The 21,931-nt window shown below is 39.3% G+C and overlaps 1 protein-coding gene and 1 long non-coding RNA gene across 2 annotated transcripts in view; one reads left to right on the top strand and one right to left on the bottom strand.

Moving 5' to 3' along the window:
- P3H2 (prolyl 3-hydroxylase 2) overlaps positions 1 to 21,931 on the top strand; it is a 153,288-nt gene that overhangs the window by 34,795 nt on the left and 96,562 nt on the right. The window lies entirely within an intron of this gene.
- LOC118498837 lies at positions 2,380 to 12,721 on the bottom strand. The gene is made up of 3 exons (XR_004901316.1): positions 12,711 to 12,721; positions 9,177 to 9,179; positions 2,380 to 2,652 (listed from the first exon to the last, which is right to left on the bottom strand). It is a non-coding gene; the product is annotated as an uncharacterized LOC118498837 (long non-coding RNA).

The raw sequence follows: 21,931 nt of genomic DNA, 5'->3' as shown, positions 1-21,931 counted from the left end.
TGGAGCTGTTTGACCTTAAGTGAATAATGACTGTTTTTCACAGGTCTGCTTTGTTGTGTCTCTTCCTAAACTATGCGTCTAAAGGACACTTCCTCTGCTTATTGTTAAAGTTAATACAGTTGTGTTAACTAACATCTCTGCACCAAGTTCAAAATATTTTATCATTTATATCTTGTGCCTCATGGTCAGGTAATCAGAGGTGAACAGGCATTCCTGAATTCACCACTAAGTGAGGGGCATCCATGCTTTTTGTACTGGACAACATGACCATTACTCAGGATAAATTCTGTTTGCTGCAGAGGGGTGTGCATATGTGTATTTGTGTAAGAGACAACAAAGAAAAGAGAGAAAAGGGGAGAGGGAGACCTGGGATGGAAGATAAGAAATTCAATTTCAACTGGTTTTCCAAATCTGAATCCAGATCTCAGACACCTTTGATGGCATAGAAGGGTTTTCGTTTGTCTGGACAGAGGATAAGAGAAGAACAACCATGAAAAAGAGTGAACTGCTACAGATGACTAGGTAGAGAAAATGCTCATCGTTGCTAGGAGACCAGTTCTGCTGTCAGGCATAGAAATGAGAGCATGTCCAGTGGAGGGTACTGGGCTGGAATTTGTGTTTGACACAAATGGTTGAATCACACATGACAGTGGACTGAGTCAGAAGCCACCAAAGCTAAAAAGGGTCAAGAAGTTTTTTTGCCTTTTACTTGTTTCTCCTCATTTTACTTTTGTTTGTTTTTTTTTCAGATACAAATTCTTAATTACACATTCAACAGTAGATATTGGATGCATAGAAGTTTTTGGTGCCAGTTTGAGATAGATGGTAATGTATTTTAAGCCTCCATTCAGAATGAGAAATCCTTTCTCCAAAAGGAGTGAGTAAGCGCAAGGAGTGTTTTCACTTGCTTGTCTTCAAACTTCCTTTGAGGTAGTCTAAAATGTTGATCAAATGAATCACCATTGCTGAGTTAATGGCAAAAGTCTTTGCACTGTTTACAGCAAGGGTGCATCCTTACCTGTGCTCAACAGACCTCTTTACTGCCTCCTGAGCTTGTACAAATAGCCTGTGTAGGCTTGCACATGTCATGTTTTCTTTATGGATTGCCTTTTTCTCAATAAGTGAGGCCAGAAATATGGATTACAATACCTTATGGAATATTTGGCTTTATATGATTCCAGCACCACAAACAGGTATCACCAACCAGGATCTTCTTAGATTCCTTCTACTTGGGTCACAAGGTAAACTGGGAAAGGGAGATTGTATGGATCAGTAAGTAGGCACTCTCACTTTGCTGGAGCTTTGTGTGATAAGGATACCACTTGACTATTTTGAAGAATTGACCACCATTCCATTTCCTAGAGCCAGAAAGCTACTTCAGGGAATGTTCTGGCTTTTGATAGCTTATGGTCAAACACGTTCTCTTCCTTGTCAAGATTCCAGGAAGCAGGGAGCACTTGGCTCTTGAAATCCACTGTGCTCTGCCAAAGCACATAAATACCTCAAAATTAAGGACACTTGTTCTTAAATGTTTCAGTTTTAACATATGTGTGTGTATTTATACACACACACATGTGTGTGTGTGTTCAACATCTTAAAATAGCTGTAAGCTACTACTGTTGATAGTAAAGATTGATTGAGCCAGGAATAAACAAACACAAAGTTGTCCAAGAAATAGTAACTGTAGAGATGAAATAAAATCTTTCTTAATTTATATCTAATGCCTTGAAGAGCTATGTTTAATTTCCCAGGAGGATTTTCTCTGAAAGGTAGTTGATACAACTTCAGAAGAAATTCTTAAGGTTTGGGTGGCATGTCAAAGTACAGATCCATTCCCGTTGTTCCTCTAATGTAAAATCTGATGATGCCTATATAGTAGAAAGACTGTGGAATTCAAGGCTTTCAGGCTCTGACCCTCTGGCTCATCCAATCTTTTAGCCTGATTTTCCACTCCTCCTTTTCGGGTACCCAAGTACCTTTCCCCTTCATCTCCACATGTCTAATCCTACTCTTTGTTCAATGCCCTTTTCCAGTTCTGTATCTCTCAGGAAGCTTTCTCTGAGCCATGCAGTTTGGAAGAAAGCTTTCCCTTCTCAGAAATCCCATATGATTTTTTGTGTACCCGTCAATGTGCATTTATTCATTTCCACCTTGATGGAAGTTACTTCTTCCATGTCTTAGTTTTCTCTGCACTGCTAGCCTGTGAGCTCCCTGAGAACAGAGAGCCTCTCTGGTTTACCTCTGTATTGCCCACCCACATCACATCCTAACAAGTGATTGTGGAGTGAAGAACACTCTCTGGAGGATGTGCTGTTTGTGACATGTCCTCATCCAGGTGAGTGGTAAGCCATGCAAAGTCAGAGGACAAATTCCATGGTTAGAAGTAATGGTAGGCACAGCTGTTCTAATTGTTCAAGGGCTTGACTGTGTACATTCCTCTCTTTATTTTGCCTTCATATCTTTCCTTTGTTAATTACATTTGTATAAGGTATTAAAGGGGACTAAGAGGAGACATGAAGTGAGAATCATAGTGCTTTAGATTTAGATTTGGTCTCATTAAATTTAATGAGAGTTTAAGGTTAAGTGGTACAGTTGGATACTGGAGATATCAGGGGAAAACTTTATAAAGTATGTGATTGTCTAATCACTATGCTGTACACCTGAAACTAATACAAAATATTAAATGTAAACTGTAATTGAAAAAATTGTTAAAAATGTAATAAAGATTAAGCAGTCCAATTATGCCTTACTAATGAGTAAATTGAAACAGTACAAGATGGAATGATTTAATTAGATTTACATATATATTTTTATGAAGACTGAAGATTAAAATCCAAGTGTCCTGAACTATCTTTTGTTTGTGTAGTACTATTTCATAATTTATTGACAAAAATCATTCACTGTATAATCTGCTTCAATAGTTGACCCACACAAAAGTGAACTGCCCTTAAAAGTATTGTTTGTAAGTTTTGTTTACAATTTAAAAAATTCAGGCAAAATTGTTACAGCTGCAGACATAATTCACCAGTCTTATTTGTAGCCAATTTGTGGTATGGCCTTAGTTCAAAAAGAGCAAAATTCCTTGAACTGTCTGCTTCCGTTATTGCAAGGATCTCTTCTTTCAGCTTGCCTATATTAGGCACCCATATGTCACTTTACTACCGGCTTCAAAAAAGAAATTCAGTTTGCCATCAGCTGAGCCTTAGAAATTCTGGCCCCACTTCTTGCACTTGTCCTACTTCTGTAGACCACACTGTAGTTTCTGGGCACACAGCTGTCATCATCCTTCAGTCATGTCCACCAGAGCGGCTGCGGCAAGTGCCGTTTCCAGGCCGAATGGCAGAATGCATTGTAGGCCTTAGTGACTGATGATCCTCTGGCAATCTAAGTATGCCTGTAGCTGATTAGCTCAGACTTGCCTAAAAGCTGGAAAGAGGAGATTGTGGTTCACTGGGAGAATTATGGTTTTATCGGGGCTCTGCAGCAGTGGAATGACATTCCAGCCATTGTGGCATTTCTTATTGTAGCACTGAAGGAGTGAGGGGAGCAGTTGGGTTTCCTTCTGGCTCTGCATCCAGTCTGTAATAAGCAAGTCAGGGGTCAAAAGCCAGAGTTATATTTAATCTTTTTGACTGAAATATAACATACACAAAATAGTGCAAGTTTATAAGTAAGAGTGTGCATTCATTTAACAAAGACTATTTACCATAACTTGCAGTCTTTTCACAACACCAAGATAGGTCTGTTCATTAGTGCCAAATCCTGATGATCAATGTTCTCACAGGGCTGGTTATATATATATATATATATATATATATATATATATAGTCTCTGTGTGTGTGTATATATATATATATACATTGTCTCTGTATATATCATGTGATTTTGTTTTTGCTATTTTCAGAGTAATATAATTGCAGTTTTAAAATAATACAGGAAGATAGTAATTCTGATATGCAACCATTACCATAGTGGTTTAAGAATAATATTTACTTTTTTCTGGACTAATACATGTTCAATGTCGATAATTTTCAAAATACAGAGAAGCAGAGTACACAAAGAAATCTAAGTAATCAATACTCAACATCATCACCTAGACCTACCCATTCAAAACAGTTTAACATAAACTGCTTCAGATACACATTAACCACATACATGCATATGTACACATATACATAAAATAGATGTAATATTCAAATCATATTGTGCATGTTTTCCTGTAGCTTTTATTGATACAAATATAAAATGATACCTCTTTCATTTGTATTTTATTTATTTATTTTAAAATTAGATTTTATTGATTATGCTACTACAGTTGTCCTGATTGCCCCCTCTACCTAGCACCCCCCACTCCTTAGGCAGTGCCCCCACCATTGTTCATGTCTATGGCTCATGCCTATAAGTCTTTGGCTTCTCCATTTTCTATGCTGCACTTTACATCTCCATGGCCATTCTGCAACTACCTATTTACACTTCTTAACCCCTCACTTCATCCATTCCCCTCCCCCTCCCTCCCAGCTGACAATGATCAAAACACCCTCTGTATCCATGATTCTGTCTCTGTTTTTCTTGTTTGCTTAGTTTGTTTTTTAGATTAAATTGCTGGTAGATGTATACTTTTGCCATTTTATTGTTCGTAGTTTTGATCTTTTTTTAAAATAAGTCCCTTTAACATGTCATATAATAATGGTTTGGTGATGATGAACTCTTTTAGTTTTTTCATGTCTAGGAAGCTCTTTATCTGCCCTTGGATTCTAAATAAAAGCTTTGCTGGGTAGAGCAATCTTGGCTGTAGGTCCCTGTTTTTTGTGACTTTGAATATTTCCTGCCAATCCCTTCTAGCCTGCAAGGTTCTTGCACTGTTAAGATTCTCTTTAACTTTTGGCATTTTAATTATGATGTGTTTTGTAGTGGGCCTCTTTGCATCCATCTTGTTCTCGACTCTTTGTTCTTCCTAGACTTTCATGTCTGTTTCCTTCACCAATTAGGGAAGTTTTCTTTCATTATTTTTTCATATAGATATCCAATTTGTTGCTCTTTCTCTCCTAGCACCCCTGTGATGTGAATGTTGGACCTCTTGAAGTTGTCCCAGAGGCTGCTTATGTTATCCTCATTTTCTTTTATTCTTTTTTCTTCTTGTTCTGATTGGTTGATTTTTGCTTCAGGATGTTCCAAATCATTGATTTGATTCTTGGCTTCATCCACTCTACTGTTGTTTCCCTGTAAATTGTTCTTTATTTCAATTTGTGTATCCTTCGTTTCTGACTGGATCTTTTTTATGCTGCTGAGGTACTTACTAAGTTCCTTGAGCATCCTTACAACCAGTGTTTTGAACTCTGCATCTGGTAGATTGTTTATCTCCATTTTGTTAAGCTCTTTTTCTGGAGTTCTGATTTGTTAATTCATTTGGGCCATCTTTCTTTGTCTCCTTGTTTTGGAAGCCTCCTATGTTTGTTTCTATATATTAGGTAGAGCTGCTTTGATTATGTGTCTTGGTTGTGCAGCCTAATGCAGTAGGTGTCCTGTAGCATCCAGTGGCACAACCTCCCTTATCACCCAAGCTAGGTATTCTTGGTACACCCTTCATGTGGGTTGAGTACAGCCTCCTCTTATAGTTGAGCCTTGAATGCTTTTGGCAAGTCAATGAGAGAATTTACCCAGGACATTCCACTGCAAGGACTGGCTGTGACCACTGATCACCAATCTTCACACTCTGTAGAGGATTGGCTGTGCAGGGGCAGAGTGGTGGTTTTCTGATGTGGTCTGTAGCTATCCACTGGGTGTGCTGGCTCTGGGATTTCCTGGGTGGTGCAGTCCAAGGTTAGCCCCCACCTATGTTTTGCCCAGGACTATCCTGCCTGAGCTATACAGCAATCTGAGATAGATGCTACTGGTGCTGGGCTTGGAGATTCCCAGGTGATGCCAACATGTGAATCTAGGCCGGCTGCTGCTAGTGCAAGACCTGGGATCCACTGAGGAGAGTTATTGCTTATTTGAGAGGATTTAGGAAGTTGTGAAGCATGAGCCAAGACAAGCCATTCATATGGAAAAGCAGGTCATATAGGCCAGTAAGTTGGGTGGGGCAGAGTCTCTGGAGATCTCCAAGGCGGGTCAAATAATGTTAGCCAGGTTGATGGAGTCTCAGGTATGGCACCAGCTTGCCAGCTGTGTCAAGGGAGGGTTTAAAAAAGGGACTATGACTTCTGCTCACCTTCATGCCAGACGCTTCAGTTCTTCGCTTTATGCCACTGGTGCCTTTCAAGCTGCTACCCTGGAGCTGGAGCTCAGAGAGGGTGAGTCTGAGTAAGTGAATCAATGTGTGGTTTCTTTAAGAGGAACTTCTTTGGGTTCCAGAAGTTTCTTCCCTTAATCCCTGCTGGTTTTTCCAGCCAGAAATTGTGGGGACTTAAGTTTGTGGGACTGGAAGCTGGTGTGGGGCTGGGACTCCTTGCCTGAGATATCCGTTCCAAATTTTCATCCACCACATGTGGGTGAGAGACCAGCCCATTCTGTGTGTGTGCCCCTCCTACCAGTCTGGATGGGTGTGGTTTCTTTAATTCCATAGTTGTCAGACTTCCATTCAACTTGATTTCTGCCAGTTCTGAGTGATGGGTGTTCTATATTTTAGTTGTAATTTTGATGTGCTTGTGTGAAGAGGCAAGCCATGTCTGCCTGTGCTGCCTTTTTGATCAGAAGTCCTCCCTCTTACATTTTTAAATGCTGTAGTTGAACTGTTAAAGGTATCCCTTGTGCTTCACAGATAAAAGATTACCACTTGCTGAAGACTCAGACATAGTTAGCATTTTTTAGCAATGAGATATTTTTAAATTAAGACATGTACATTGTTTTTTTAGATATAATGCTATTACATACTTAATAGACTATAGTATAGTATACTGTAACTTTTATAATCACTGGGAAACCAGAAAATTCCTGTGACTCATTTTATTGTGATAACTTTTTATTATGGTGGTCTGGAATGAAAGTTGCAATGTCTTTGAGGTATGCCTGTATATGAATATATATAATCTATTTAATAAATATCTACTCTAGTTATTTGGACTTTTTCTACTTTGATATCTCACAAATACTGCTTGGGGCTCATTATTTTGTTTAAATATTCATTGCTCATCATTTCCCTAAAGTACTTTCCTAGCAGTAGAATTGCTGGATCCAATAGTATATATACTTTAGGACATTTGGGATATATATTGCCAAAAGGTCCTTTAGAAAGTCAGTACCACTTAATCTTCTAAATAGCAGTGACTGAGAATCTGTTTCCCAGAAACACTGCCAGCTTTCTAAGATTATACTTAAATAAAAAAAAAAACTATGACAATTTGATGGATTAAAAAATTCATCTTGTCTTATTATGCATTTTTTATTATCAATATGAAAATTTTTAAAATGTTTGCTGATAACTTTTCATGTCTTTTGCCCATTTTATTTAGGTATTATTTTCCTTATTTTTATGTATAGTTTACTTATATGTATATGCCTCAAAAGACCCATGAATAATTCAAGAAGATGGTGACTGTGATCTTTCCTGGAATGGAAAGTAGTGAATGAGCCCAATAATGCTTTTAAAATTCTTCCTGAGATTATTTGGAATAAATAAAATGATCTTTTTTAAACTTTGTATTAAAAATTCATAGTGGCTATCAACCAATATTTGTTCATTGATTAATGTACTGAGGGCTCAGTTAGGACTTATAGAAGTAGACTGGATGTGCACGTCCCTAAAATGGCAAACAGATCTAACTGATTTGCCAGGAAAGAACTTACTGAATATTCTAAATTGAATGTTTATTCTAGGTGACAGATTCCCTTCAGGGACTGTTACTGAAAAGCTTATTTGCTGTGGTTTGCAGTAGAATATTACAAAATTAACGTAAGCCTTTTGGAGGAACCTTATTTCAGCATTTACCTAGTAAACTTTTGGATACTGTCTGAATGTCTAAAACAAATCATGATAGCTAAAGCCAATTTCCTAAGACTTTGCTTGGTTCATCAACTTTCATACAAACATGTCATCCTAGAACATGCTGGTATTTACTGGGGTAGTTCGGTACGTCAGATGTGATGGATCTCTTGGAAGCGAGTGAAAATATGCTAGAATCCAGATTAGAGCCATGATTGTCTTACTTTCTAAAATTTCTCTAATAAATCCTTTTCCTTGATTTAATTTATTTTGCCTGCAAATCATTTAAGAAGACCTTGTGCAGTCTGTGCATTATATGATTATATTGTTCTGTTCTGGTCAACTTAAAGAACAGTTTCTACTCAATGAGCAGGAGCTAATGAAGTGAGGGCATCACGTAAGTGTGAAATATGAAGCTGCAGCGAGAGGGGGGAATTTGAGGCAAGTTTGAGGTAATGGAAATTCCTGCTTCAGGCACACAATATGTTTTTACTAAAGATAACTTTTTGAGAAGACTGACTGTTAATATGGCTTGTGAGAAATAGGAGTGTTTAATGTTGGAAGTGGAAATAGCTATACAGACAGTCAGGATTTATTGTCCTGTAAGCTTTCTCTTTCTTGCAGTAACTGTGGGCACCCTCTCCTTGGTGGGGTGCTGCTGATTACAGCTCCTGATTTTGTAGAAGAAGAAAGGGGAAGGCAGCATAACTAAGAGAAGTCCCAGGATAATCTTTCACACACTTGAAATTCCTAGAACTGTCTGTCACACTGAGTGCAAGACAAAAAAATTGAACCCTTTACTTTCTGGAACCCTTTCTGTGTCTTTTAATGCCCATGACTTCCAAGAAAATGAGATAGATGTTATTAAATGAGAACAATCTCATCTTTCACCATCAGTTCCACCAACCCATTAACTTCTGTAGATAGATAGATAGTGCTGTTTTTCCTCCTAGCTCAATAGTAATAATGATAATAACAATAATAATAGCAATAATAATAATAATAATATGAAATGAAATAAAACAATCTGTAGATGAGATCTATGTGAGGTCAGGATTTTTGACTAGTACCCTGGATCTAGCCTATTTCTCCTAGACTTACAAAAGATTTCATGCTTTCAATCATCTTTTTTATTTCTCCTGAATCATCAGTTTCTCTGTAGCTATTGAATGATTGCCAATAGCTCACAAACCTACTTTAATGCATCCATTGTAAAACAAATAAGTCACTTTTGATCTTACTTTTCTCTTATCACAAGCTTAAACTTGTCTGTGCTTACTGTCTAGTTCCACTTCCCTCATTTTCTCCAGAACTCTTGCTAAACGGATTTCCATCTATATCACCCACTGAAAGGGTGCCCAGCAATGTCCCCAGGGGTCTACTTCTTGCTAGGGATAATGGTCAGTTATCTGCTTTGAGCTTTCTTGCTCTCCCAGCAGAATTTCCCTCTCATGACATTGTATCTTGGAGCCCTTCCTTCTCCAGGCTTCCTTTCTCCCACTCTTGCTTGATTTCCTTTTATTTAACTACTATTTTCTATCTCCCTTATTGGCTCTTTTTCTACAAAACCTTGGGATTTTTTTAATGATTTATTTGAGAAAAACCCTGACTTCTTCTATTAAAAGAGTAGCATTAGATTTCCTGGAACAGTATGATTTGTTTGTTTTGTTTGTATTTTACTTTTTCTGCTCCAAAAAAATCTAGATACAATGCCTATCATTTTTGTTTTTCATATCTTGAAGCACAGTAGCAATACCCATAGAGAGCATTATGCCAAGTGAAATAAGCCAGGCAGTGGAGGACAAATACTATATGATCTCACCTATAAGTGGAACCTAATCAACAAAACAAATAAGCAAGCAGAATGTAGCCAGAGACATTGAAATGATGGACCTTGGAATGTTGGAGTGCTTGGGTATTTCAGTGGTTGAAGAGATGGGGAGAATTTTAACACACAGGGATAAAGGCTGTGAGGAGGACAGGAAGGAGGAAAGGTGAACACATTGCAAATTTTACAAAGGAGTTCTGCTTGGTTGGAGTTTAAGGTAGGTGAAGAGGAAAGTTACTTATGGAAGGAGCTTGAAATGCCCTATAAATATATATAATGTCTACTTTGAAACTAGGAAAAGTTTTCTAGGGATTATAGTTTCTCAATTTTTTTGGAGCCCTGCAATTGGTAAAAAGTCAACAGATGCCAGCTCAGTGAGGTTGGTGAGCTAATTAGGCCCCATGTTGAAGGTAGCAAGTTTCTTTTATTGGAAACCAAAGTCTTAGCAATGTCCCAGAAGAGAAACCAAGAGTATGTCATCATAGGCTGTCTTGTCCTTGTTGATATACTTTCTCCAAAAGGTACTGTAGGGTCTGAAGCCAAACCACATGGAGGCCGACATTCATTCCTTAATTCCCCAAATATTTATTGAGCTGCTACTATGTGGAAAGAACTGATGGGTGAGGCCGTCTTGGGTAAATATACTGGAGAATGGATTTTTTGTTGTAACTATTTAAAGTGCCACCTATGAAAATACTGACCTCATTGATATGAAATATTTTTTCCATGGTTTCTCAGGATACCACTCGACCTGAGATGGTCTATGTAGCAATAGTTTAGAAAGTCATAATAGAGGATTAACTCTGGTCTTCAAAAAAAAAATTGCAACTTATTTGTAACAGTCTTAGAAATTATATTTTACCTTCTGCTTTTTAGATATGAAAACATCAATATGTAGAACTGAAAATTATTGCCAAAGAAGAAGATATGTGTTTCGTAGATCAGCAAATATCAATCTTTCCATTGAGCAAAATAGGTGACCCATTAAAATAAGCCTTCTCACTCAAGAAATTCAACTGTTTTTTATGAAAGTGCCCAATGTCTGCATCTTCATCCAGGAAGACTGCATTGGTAGACTGAGTAAGCAGTAGTTTTACAAAGAAAACTGATTCCTTACATAGTATTACTCTGGTCTTTGCCAGGGCCTTATAAATGTTGAGGAATAGGAAGCTGTTCAGTTTTGGTGTCAGTTAGGGTTTGGTGTGAGCCCAGTTTACCAAATCTGGCATTTAAAGACCCAATGCATTTTTTTGAGAGAAAAAGGGGATAACTTTTTACCATTATCTCTGTGTCCAGTGATCTGAGTACACTGAGAACCTACAGAGCAACTACTGGGGTTAAGGTATCTGGAGGCTTATAATATTTCAGAGGAGCCAAGCTTAACTTGCCAACTTTCTTTTCAGTTCTTGTTATGTTGCTGTTGCTTTTTGTTTTGTTTATTGAAATTCAACCATGCTAATTTTCATCTTAAAGTCCCTTCAAAATGTTTGGTGACAATGTATTATCTTTAAAGTTCTCAGGAAGGGTTTTATAAGTGATGCACATAATTTATCTTAGACAGGTCTTGTAAATAATTAAAAATCCTTATTATCAGGTCCTTATGGGTGGGAGGAATCATAAGTAAGATACTTAGTAAATGTGTCAGTATCCTATAGAAATTCATATTAGATACCAGAGAATAACACAGAATTATAATTTATCCTAAAGAAAACCCCTAAAGAAATGAATGATAGAAGAGATACTATGGATTTGCCTCTTTGCTTTTATTCAAGAAACATGGAGCTCAAGGCCCTACACTGGAGAGCCTAAAAGAGGGTCTCACAGTTATTTATATCCATCCCTCATCCTCCTCTTCCTCCCTTTCATTTTCTTTTTATTCAATAAATAGTTCCTAAATGCCATATGTCAGGAATTGCACCAAGTAAAAAGAAAGATTTGACGCAGATCACATCTATAAAAATCTAAGAATCTGATGGTGGAGACATCTGCAGAAATATACAAATTATAGTTAAATGGCTAGATAAAGTACTTGTGAACAAAGTGGAGAGAATTATTGTTTAGTCAGTGACCTTTGAACTGGATACTGAATGGCAGGAGGGAAAGGCAGTCAGAAGACACTTAGATGAGAGGAACATTATGAACAAAAGCACTGTGAGGGCTCTGGCTTTTATAGGGAGCTCTGAATAGACAAGGCTAGAGATGTCGGTTGGAGCCAGATTGAGCATGAACTTGAATGGCATGGTAAGAAATTTGTACAGTAAATGATAAATCTTAAATGGTTTTTAAGCAGAGGAATTTCACTATCAGATTTATTTCAGAAGTTGTATATGGATGATAGATTGTCCGACATACTGATGGAAGACCACATAGGAAGCTATGCAGTAGCTCTGAAAGGCTTTCTCATGTCCTAGTGACAAAGGCAGATATGATGACCAAATATTGTTTGGAGATTTTATATAAAATTAAGGAAATTGCAAAATAAACCAAACTTAATGTTTCTTTTTGAATCCTATGTTGACCAAAGTTTTGGTTGGAGAGAGCGAGCCTTCAGTTAAAACTCCATAGGAGCAGATGCTGTATATAGGGTCCGGCAGAAGTAACACCTGCTTGAGTATGGTTGGCAGGGTAATAATATGGGTGTAATAATTTATAGTTTTAATTTGAACATTTCACATAAAATGTCATATGGTGTGCTTGAGTATGATATTATGTTACAGAATTATATGCTTACAATTTCACAATAAAGAGGCATTATTTGTGCTGGGCTAATATGTGTGTGTGTGTATTATTTATTGATTAATATAACTGGCTGTTATAAAAGAGACACTCCTAAATCTCAATGGCTTAAACAATAAAAGTCTGTCTCTCGTATAAAAGCCAAGCAGTGGTGGCTGGTGGTGGGGAGTACTGCTCCTATGGCACCTTCAATAAATGGCTTCCAAAGTCATCCTGGGAATTGACAATGTAATTGGTAGACAAGGGGGGGAGAGAGAAAAAGAGAGTTCAGGATTTCATGAGAGGTCTTTATGGGCCGGGCCTGGCCTGGAAAGAGAATATATCACCTGCACCCATATTCCATTTTCTCACTCAGTCTTACAGCCTGAGTTAATGCAGAGGAGCTGGAAAATATGCTCTAGCTTTGTTTCCAGGATGAAAGCAGGTCTAGCAAACAACCAGGCAGTCTCTGAAACACTGACATTGCCTACACTGATCCTGGGAGATACTAGGTTCCTCAGTGGGTTTGTGCTCACCCTTCACATCTCGCATTCTGGCACTAGGGTTGTTTTGGCACGGAGTCCTCCAACATCGGGAAGCCAATCTACCAAAAAACAAAGAACCTAGACTCTCTATGCAAAAGCAGGCTTGACCTTGAAGGTGGAATTTGCTGAACAGCCAGGTCTCCTATTTGTGCCTAATGAGCCTGCATTACATTTGGAATTCTGCTGCATCTGAAGCCTGGCTGGCACAAATCAGGAAGGCTTACCCTATGTCCTCTGCTAAGTCATCCTGTTCCTTTCCCCTGCCAGGAACGTGCTTGAGACACCTTTTTAATTTAGGTGAGATTTACAAAACTATACAGAGTGACTCAAATTTTATCTTTTTAAAGTGTGGGCGTCTTTGATTTTGTAAGTACTAGACATATTCAGATGGTTACCTCAATGAAGCTTGGGGCTGTGCCAGTTTTTGCTCTGCACCCTGTGCCTGCCAGAGTGCCTAGAACACCCAAGTCTCAATAAAAATAGGTGAAATAAATACATATGTGAATGCACAAAGTCTGGAAATGTGTTTGAGATATTAATTGCATTTATTCAAGTTCAAAACATTTCTCTGCTTGAACCTGCCAGCTCTCCCCTCTTAGTATTCACATCCTGGTGTGACTCACCTGTCCCTCCATCATTACTGTGTTTCCTGACTCATCCCTCAGAGAGGATCAGAAACAAAATTCCCTGAACGTGTCCAGAACTTTGTTGTTGAAGCTGTTTATTCTAAAGTTGCTTTTATTTTTATTGAGGGCAGATTTAAATTCAACTGTTTAAATAGATGTTTAGTTAAATATAAAGTCTCAAATTTAACTCATGACAGTACTGGCCAGGTAGCTCAGTTGGTTAGAGCATCATCCCTACATGCCAGTGCTGTGGGATTGATTCCTGTCAGAGTGCATATAAGAATCGACCAACAAATGCACGAATAAATGGAACAAGTCAGTGTTTCTCTCTCTCTCTCTCTCTCAAATCAATACATTAAAGAAAAATTAGCTCATGACAAAAAGAGAATAGAGGCTCCTCCATTTTCTTCACTTTGGAAAGTAGGTAAGAAGTTACCTACTTCTTAGTAGCTGCCCCTCGAAGGCCTCTGCCTTTCTCTTCCCAGTCTTCTCCCTGCAGAACCTGGTGGTAGCTTGAGTTCAGGGGCAGCTCAGGGGGTTTGTGTTCGTCATCACATAGGCTTCACTCATTTCAAAAGTACTATTAACTATAATATCAACAACCATGACAAGGGGTGGAAAGTTTAGTGGAGCACTATTTAAATCTCTGACAAAGCACACAGCTGGTATTTAATAAAACAGTAAATATGTAAACAGAGCCTTCCAAACTTAAAAAAAAATGTGAAATGGAAGTCTGGAGGCAACTGCTGATATGACTTTTAAAAACAACTTTTCATCAAGCAATACCTGGTATGGTTGTCTTAGTTAAAGAGAAACATTAGTCCCCAGTTTGTCCCTCACATGATAGCCAAATGCTCCAACCAGAGCAGGGGTTTAACACAAGGCCTTTGTCCCAAGAACATTTGTTTTAGCCTTTGGCATCTTGGGAAGTAGGAGTCTGTGCTTGTGCATGGAAATGATTAATTCTGAGTCTCTTCATGTCAGAATTACTGTTTACATTGTAATAATCCACAGCTTATGCTATCTGCAGATTATCACTGAATAACTAGAAGCAGCCTTTTACCAGTAGCTGTATTTCACACACGGCACATTTTTCATAGATTGTGAAGCAATTTATAAAGGTAGGACTGTTAACTTTAAAGTAAAGTAACTCAGGAACCATTTTTTGGAAAATCTCATTTAGGCACAATATACTGGTTTAAAAGAATGCTAGCTTGGCATAATTTCTTTAAATACATAAAGATCTTAATAATGGAAGCCCAGAACTAAACATAAAGGAAATTGTTTAATAGGATTTGTACATAGCTCCTAACTACTACCTATCTAGACACTTTTATTCTTGCTACTAATTCTGGTATTAACCCACATAGGTTGTCTCTTCTCACCAGTTTATTACCTCAGGGATTTGCTCCCTGTTAAAGTTCTTGGTGATGAATCAGGTGGAGGGTGGGTTTTGCAGATATCAGAGATAGTCATATTGATGGCAGAAGAAAGCAAGCATGTTGACGTAAGATATTACTAGCCCCATTTTATAGATGACAAAATGGGAGCACAAAAAGATTAAGTAACTTGTCCAAGGTTACACAGTAAGAAGAGCTAGAACTTCAATACAGGCAGTCTAGCTTTGCTTTTAAAAGAGTCATGCATCATAATAGTACCAGGGTTATTATTAGCAATCAATAAGTGTTTATTGGGAACTCATTAAGCCCATGACATAGAAGTATAGATACTCTGTATTTGAGCAACAATAATGTATGGCTCATGGCATTTCAGTTAGTAAAGCTAGTCCCTGAGGGTGAGACATTATTTTATTTATTTATTTAGTTTTAATTTATTAAATGGGGCTATTTCGTGCAAGGTACTTTGAGATTAGAGAGTCAAATAAAATGATGTTCTAATCAAGGCGTATGGCTGGAGGGGATATGATATGTCACATACATCTGAACAGAATCCAGAAAGTGCCAAAGACAGGTAAATGTACGGACCTCTGCGAGACATAGGAAAAAACTGGGGGAGGGAGGATTTGAGAACAAAGAGATGATATTCCAGAATTTTGAAGGATGGGTGGTATTTGAGCACAATTGATAGATGACTCTGTGATCATGGACAAAGGACACTTCAGGCTGCTGGGGTGGGGGGGGCTTTCGGGGGGATATTTGAGGGGGAGGGTAATTTTGCTTGATTGGTGTACTTTGAAGAGTAGAGGCATGCTGAGATTGGTAAAGTAAATTGGCATGTTTCACAGGACCTTGAGGAGAAGGAAAGTCCATTTGTCATTTATTGAGTACCTAATACATGCCAGGCATTTCACATGCTTTTTCCCTTGTGATTCTGACAATCACAAATAGTTGCTCTTTTTTGTCTTTCACCAAGTGAAAAACTGAAGTCTAGACAGACTGAGGAACCTGCCTGAGGTCAATTGGTAATACACGAGGATTCTAATCCAGGCTGCAAGGGTGCTAACATATGTTCTTTCCTTTCATCATATGGCGTTTCTTCTGATGACAATGAAGAATCCTTAAAGATGTTTGAGGGAAAGAACACATTATAACTGGCACCAGTTTGCATAATGAGTAGGAAGAAGGCAAGACTTAGAGGCTCTGGTAACCTCAAGCAGGGCATGGGCAGGGGAATGGAGGACAGGATATTATAGAATTAAACTCTGCAAGGCTCAGTATTGTTTAGGTTTTGTAGCAGAATAGAAGGAGGGGTTGCACAAGCTAGGTGACCTATGTCTGTCTCTGCATTTTGTGGTTATATCCACATTTATTCCCATCATCCTGCTTCTGGTCTTTGTAATTCCTGATTTTTCCTTGAGCAACCATTGCCCTCACTTCTACCTTATCAGCAGAGATTTTTAAAAATTAAAATCATAGACCCTATTGTACTAAGTAAAATCTAACCATAAGCTCCTGGCACCAACCTTTCAGTGGAATGTGTGTTCCTATGGGACAGCAGTGCTCCCTTAGTTGGGATTAGTACACAGTAAGTTCCCAAACACAGCACACACATGACTGCTGTTCTAAGGCCCAAAGGAAAGAGACTGAAGGGGGGATTCTCAAGCAATTGTGGGGGAAGTAAGAAGAAGGGAGAGCAGGAAAGAAGTTTTAGTTTTGTTTTTAATTCCATCTCAGTCTCACTTCACACATGCCCCACTGTGAGAAAAAGCATCCCTGGCGGTACTGAGAGCCCCAGCTCAAGGATGAAGCAGGCTCCTTGTTTCCCAAACGGGTAAGGATAACTGTCCCTGCCATCCCTACACTCCTCATCCCTACATTTCTGGAAAGTTAATAGATGAATTTTAGTGTACAATTCACTCTTATTTTTCTGAAGTTTTTGGGGTTTTTTTTAAAGATCTTATTTATTATTTATTTATTTATTTATTTATTTAGAGAGGGAAGGGAGGGAGGGAGAGAGAGAGAGAGAGAGAGAGAGAGAGAAAGAAACATCAATGTGCGTTTGCTGGGGGTCATGTCCTCCAACCCAGGCATGTACCCTGACTGGGAATTGAACCTGAGACACTTTGGTTCACAGCCCGTGTTTGTTTGTTTTTTTAAAAGAGATTTTGTTTATTTATTTTTTAGAGGAAAGGGAAAAGAGGGAGAAAGAGTGTGAGAGAAACATCAATTAGTCGCCTTTCACATGGACCCTGACCAGGGACCGAACCTGCAACCCAAGCATGTGCCCTGAACAGGAATTGAACCAGAAATCTTGTTGCTTTGCAGGATGACACTCATCCAACTGAGCCACACCAGTCAGGACTCACTGAAATTTTTATAATTAGATTCACCTATTTATGAGAGAGTGGAACAAAAGAGCACCAAATTATAGTTTGATATGACATCTTTGCTTTGTCTCTTGGGATGTACTTTATTTCAAGAAGCAGAAAAGATCATAGTTTACATTAGGCCATTGTGACTAAGATGCAGTGTATCATTCACATTCAGTTACTTTAAAAAGAAAGAAAGAAAGAAAGAGGAAGCATGACTTGACCCAAAGCATGGACAACCATTTTTTTAAAAACTAAAAATGCCAGTTGGAATTAGAACAAGTGCAAGGGAACTGCTACCATGAGTCACTGACCGTTTAAAAAGTCCAGGAAAGCTTTCTTGTCTGATTTGGCATGCATGGTCTCTCTAATTCCCACAAAATTAGTATGTGAACTTGAACAGATTTTGTGTTCACTTGTAAACTCTCAGAAACTTGGAAGCTTTGGCTTCTGAATTACAAGTTAGATAATGAAATTCCTTACAAATTGTAAGCGTTATTTTATAACTGACACCTTCATTAGGATTCAGCCTTGTGCTTCATTAGTAGTGGTCCATATTGTACTTTACTAATAGTGACTTCTTTCCTTTAACTTTTGGGCACTTTCAGAACCCCCAGAGCCGTGAATTTCAGTAAATTTGTTTCCTCCAAAGGCTGCTAAAGGGCAAATAATTGCAACTATTTGCTACAAAACCCAGGTAGTTCTCAGGCATTGGATGGCAAGTAAGCAAAATGTTTTCATCAAAATGTTAGAAATTAAGTTTAAGTGACTTATATAAAGCCCGTTTTTGTAGGAAAATGTTCGATTTTGGCCAAAGCCTTGTAATATTTCAGCAGTCCAAAATTCCTTTGAATTTTTTCTTTCATTAATCTGTCATACCTGGTAAAAATTTATCTTTTCTCTTAGAAATGGAACCATACCTGTGAGGGTTTCCCAGTGTAACTTACTTAGAATCATAATGGTACTCCTTGATGTTATACGACCTCAGATTGTGAGCAGAAATCCTCACTCCCACAGTGTGAAAAAGAAATCACTTAGATTTGTGAGCAAGGGGATTTTGTGAATGGAGTATGGTTAGGGTTCTCGCAAGGATACTAAAGAAAGTTAGAGAATGTATTCATCCTGGTACCTTAGTTGGCATTCAGTTTTTCTTTCCCATCCTAAATCACTACCAAACACAGGAGGCCAGCATTAGTGGAAATAAGTGGCAAGAGTTTCTGGAGGGTGTGGTGCCCACTACTGTGGAGGTGAATGGCTCTGGAGGTGGGGTAGAGCTGTGAGGTAAGGATGTGTGATGAAGAGGAAAAAGTCACTTTTTCCAATTCTGGCAATTCCTGCTTTCTCATTCCCTTGGCCTTTGCTTCTTTTAGGCTGGCACGATGGCTGGAGATAGATGCAGGGTGGGGGGGGGGCGGGGAAGGGCCTTCGTGACTGAAACCAGTGACCTTTCCAATTTTCCATTCTCCAGTGTTGGATAACAATAATGTGCTTTGATGTTGCCTGACGCAACTGTGCTGGGAGTGCCACTGTCCGGCACGGCTGTGCTGGAAGTGCCTTACTCATGGAGACTGTTTCTGTAATGCATTTTCTAAAGACATATTGAACACCTACTATGTGCACCAGCTTTATAAAAGCATAGAGTACATAGACCTGCTGCTCAAGGGACACACAGTCAGTGGGGAAGATAGGCATGAAGACAGATAATTATGGTGGGTAACAGAGGAGTGCCCTCAGGGCAACAGGGTAGGAAGCCACTGCTGCCTCACTAGCTGCCGAGAGCAGGTGCTACTTATCTGGGCCTGCTTTCTTTCTGTCTGTCCCAGCCTTTGTTCAAGGGAAGGCTTGGATGTCAGGAGGCAATCCAGAAAGGTGTATTGATGAAAGAATGTCCAGTGTAAGAAAAGGGAAGCAAAATCTCAATGGATTGAGAAAATGCTCCAAAGAATGGCAGCTTATTTTATATATTAGAAACAAAAGGAGAAGATAGAATGGGGGTGGGTTGCATGAAATCTATTAGTAGTAGATTAAGGGGGTGGGAGAAAGCAAAGTGGGGAAATTTCTGGGGTTGGATAAAAAGTAAAACAGAGACATGTACTGGTGGATACAGGATAGTAATCAGCATTTAAAGCATCTAGAGATGGTATTCGGGGAACAAGACAACAATGAGCTGCTGGTCTCTTGCTTTCGTGGGAGGTTGTACCCCGAGGGACCTGGAATAGGAGAGTACTCTGACATTTTATTTAAATTGGGTTTTTTTCAATTATCTAAAAACATAATAGACAGTCTCAGTTTAGGTAAAGATTGACCTTTGTCCAGGAAACTACAGACCTAAGATGTGACTATCCACCATGACCCAGACCTACTTTTTACATTTAGACCATAATATGTGATTACTTTCAGTCTCTGAGTTTTTAAGGCCACCATGCAGGCCTCTCCTGAGCTTGTCAGGGTTAGTATGTGGCCCCTTTTTTTGTCCATAAGTGGTTATGAAAGCAGAACTTCCATAATCCATTAAGCTAATAGTGAGACAGAATAGTAAGAAGCTAGGAAAATTCCTTGGCAAGTGGAAAAGGGAAACTGAGACAGATGGTTGAACAAACTGGCCAAGCAAGTTACAGCCAGGTGCAGATGGTCACCAGGGCAGAAGGCCCCAGTGCCTGGCAGGGGGCAAAACTGGTAAAACAAGGACCTCACCCCCAGGGCAACCTCTCCTCCCCTGGCCTTTCCTCCCTGGAGATAACATCTAGGCCTCAGTTGTATTTCAGTTCTAGGCCCAGAAAAGCAGCAAAACCAGGTGAGCTATGCTAGAACCAGCTGCAATGACTAAAGGCCCCCTGCCCTGTCACTGACCAATCAGTACAAACCATGACCCTGAAAGGACACACCTGGAGAACTGACAAATAGTCTGCTGAAAGCCTCCCCTGAGACCTTCTCTAAGATTCCTGCCTGCAAGTGAAAGATAAAAACCTTCAAGAAAGATAAAGGAATGGCCAGTGCCATTCTTTTTCCTTCTTCCCCCACTTCTTCCCCCACAGGCATGTATCTCCTGAACTCTAAGGCAATGGGCAGTTGGCAGCTTGTCCCATGCTAATCCTCTGAACCTGTCCCCAAAGCTCCCTTTTCTCTTGCTTCCAGTAGACAAAGGCAGCTCAGCCCAGGCTCTCCTGTTGCCTGTTCTATGCTAAGCCCTTCCTTGTTTCACTGTCCCCAGCTCTAATAAATGTGTCCTCATAGTCACCTGGACTCGTGTTGTGAAATCCTTCCTATATTAAGTCAAGAACCCCCGCACTACAGCTGGCCCTGGTCAGACCCACTCAGGGCCAAGTCCTGTCTAGTACAACAGGACAGCAAGAAAAGGAGGCAATACTGTATGTCACTAGAGAGACTCTGTGGCAAAAGCTAGTGATTTCCCCTAGAATGAAATCTGGCCTTTGTTTGGTGAGTTTCCTTTGTGTGGTGTATTCTCTGGTCTTTTCCCAACATCCTTTTGTTGTAAGAGACAAAGCACTGTGACCCTTTGCACAAGGTTAAAATAACAGCTGTAGCTCAAGCGAAAGTTGAATTTTGCTGACATTTTTATATTTCCCCTATAACTTTTTGTCTGCGTCAGCAAAGCCTATGGGCCCTCCTACCCTCAGCTTCTAGTGTGTTGTTGAAGAGATCAAAGCAATGGAGTCTCCTTTGCTCTTTTCAATTGATATCAACATGTCATTGTTTCTATTCCCGGTCAACTCCCTTTCTTCCTCTCGCTCCCACTCTGTTACCAAACTGATGCTTGTATTCCGGGAATCATTACTTCCCATCCAATTTCAGAACTTTAACTCAAACTCTTAAGAGTGTGTCTCTTACAGTTTCTGTGGATCCCAGCAATGTTTGCCACTCTTTCAGGCATGCTTTTATCTCCCAGAAGGTCACCAGTACCCATCAACGTCACCATGAGGCTAAAAACTTGATCCATAGGAATTTGATAAATGCTACTTACCTATACACAGGAGACTATAACATATTACCAAGTTAATAGAAAAGGAGTAGGTCTTCAACAAACCTGTTACCAGACTTGGATTGAAATCTTCTACGTATAAAGCACTGTGCTGGCCCCTTCAGGGTACATGTAGAAGGTATACAAGCTCCTCAATTATATTAAATCTGGAGCTGCTGAGCTGATCTTGGGAATTTTCATGCTCTTCCTTGTATATTTGAAGCAGGAAGGGGGGGTTGCTTAATGAGGGCCTTTCATCCTGCTTTTGATCTGCCCCAGCTGCTTCTCCATCTCTACCACCCCCATCTTCCAAAGCCAGATCCCAAATTCTTTTCTCATTTCTGACTATTTCAGGTTGAAGGTCCTGAACCTTCAACCTGAAACTATGCATTAGTGCTGGGAGTGACTGAGAAAGAGAGGGGAAGAGAGAGGAGGAGCCCCTAATGGTGACTCTCTCCATCTTTTCCTATTCCTTTATCTTTCTCTTCACTCCCATGTTTCTGTGGAAAGATGCTCTTCATAGGCAAAGTTTTCCTTTTTACTGAAAG

This window comes from Phyllostomus discolor, chromosome 2 (assembly GCF_004126475.2).
Source record: "Phyllostomus discolor isolate MPI-MPIP mPhyDis1 chromosome 2, mPhyDis1.pri.v3, whole genome shotgun sequence".
Taxonomy (NCBI): Eukaryota; Metazoa; Chordata; class Mammalia; order Chiroptera; family Phyllostomidae; genus Phyllostomus; species Phyllostomus discolor.
Note: the sequence above shows the minus strand (reverse complement) of the source record. Positions and strands in the feature narration are given on the sequence as shown.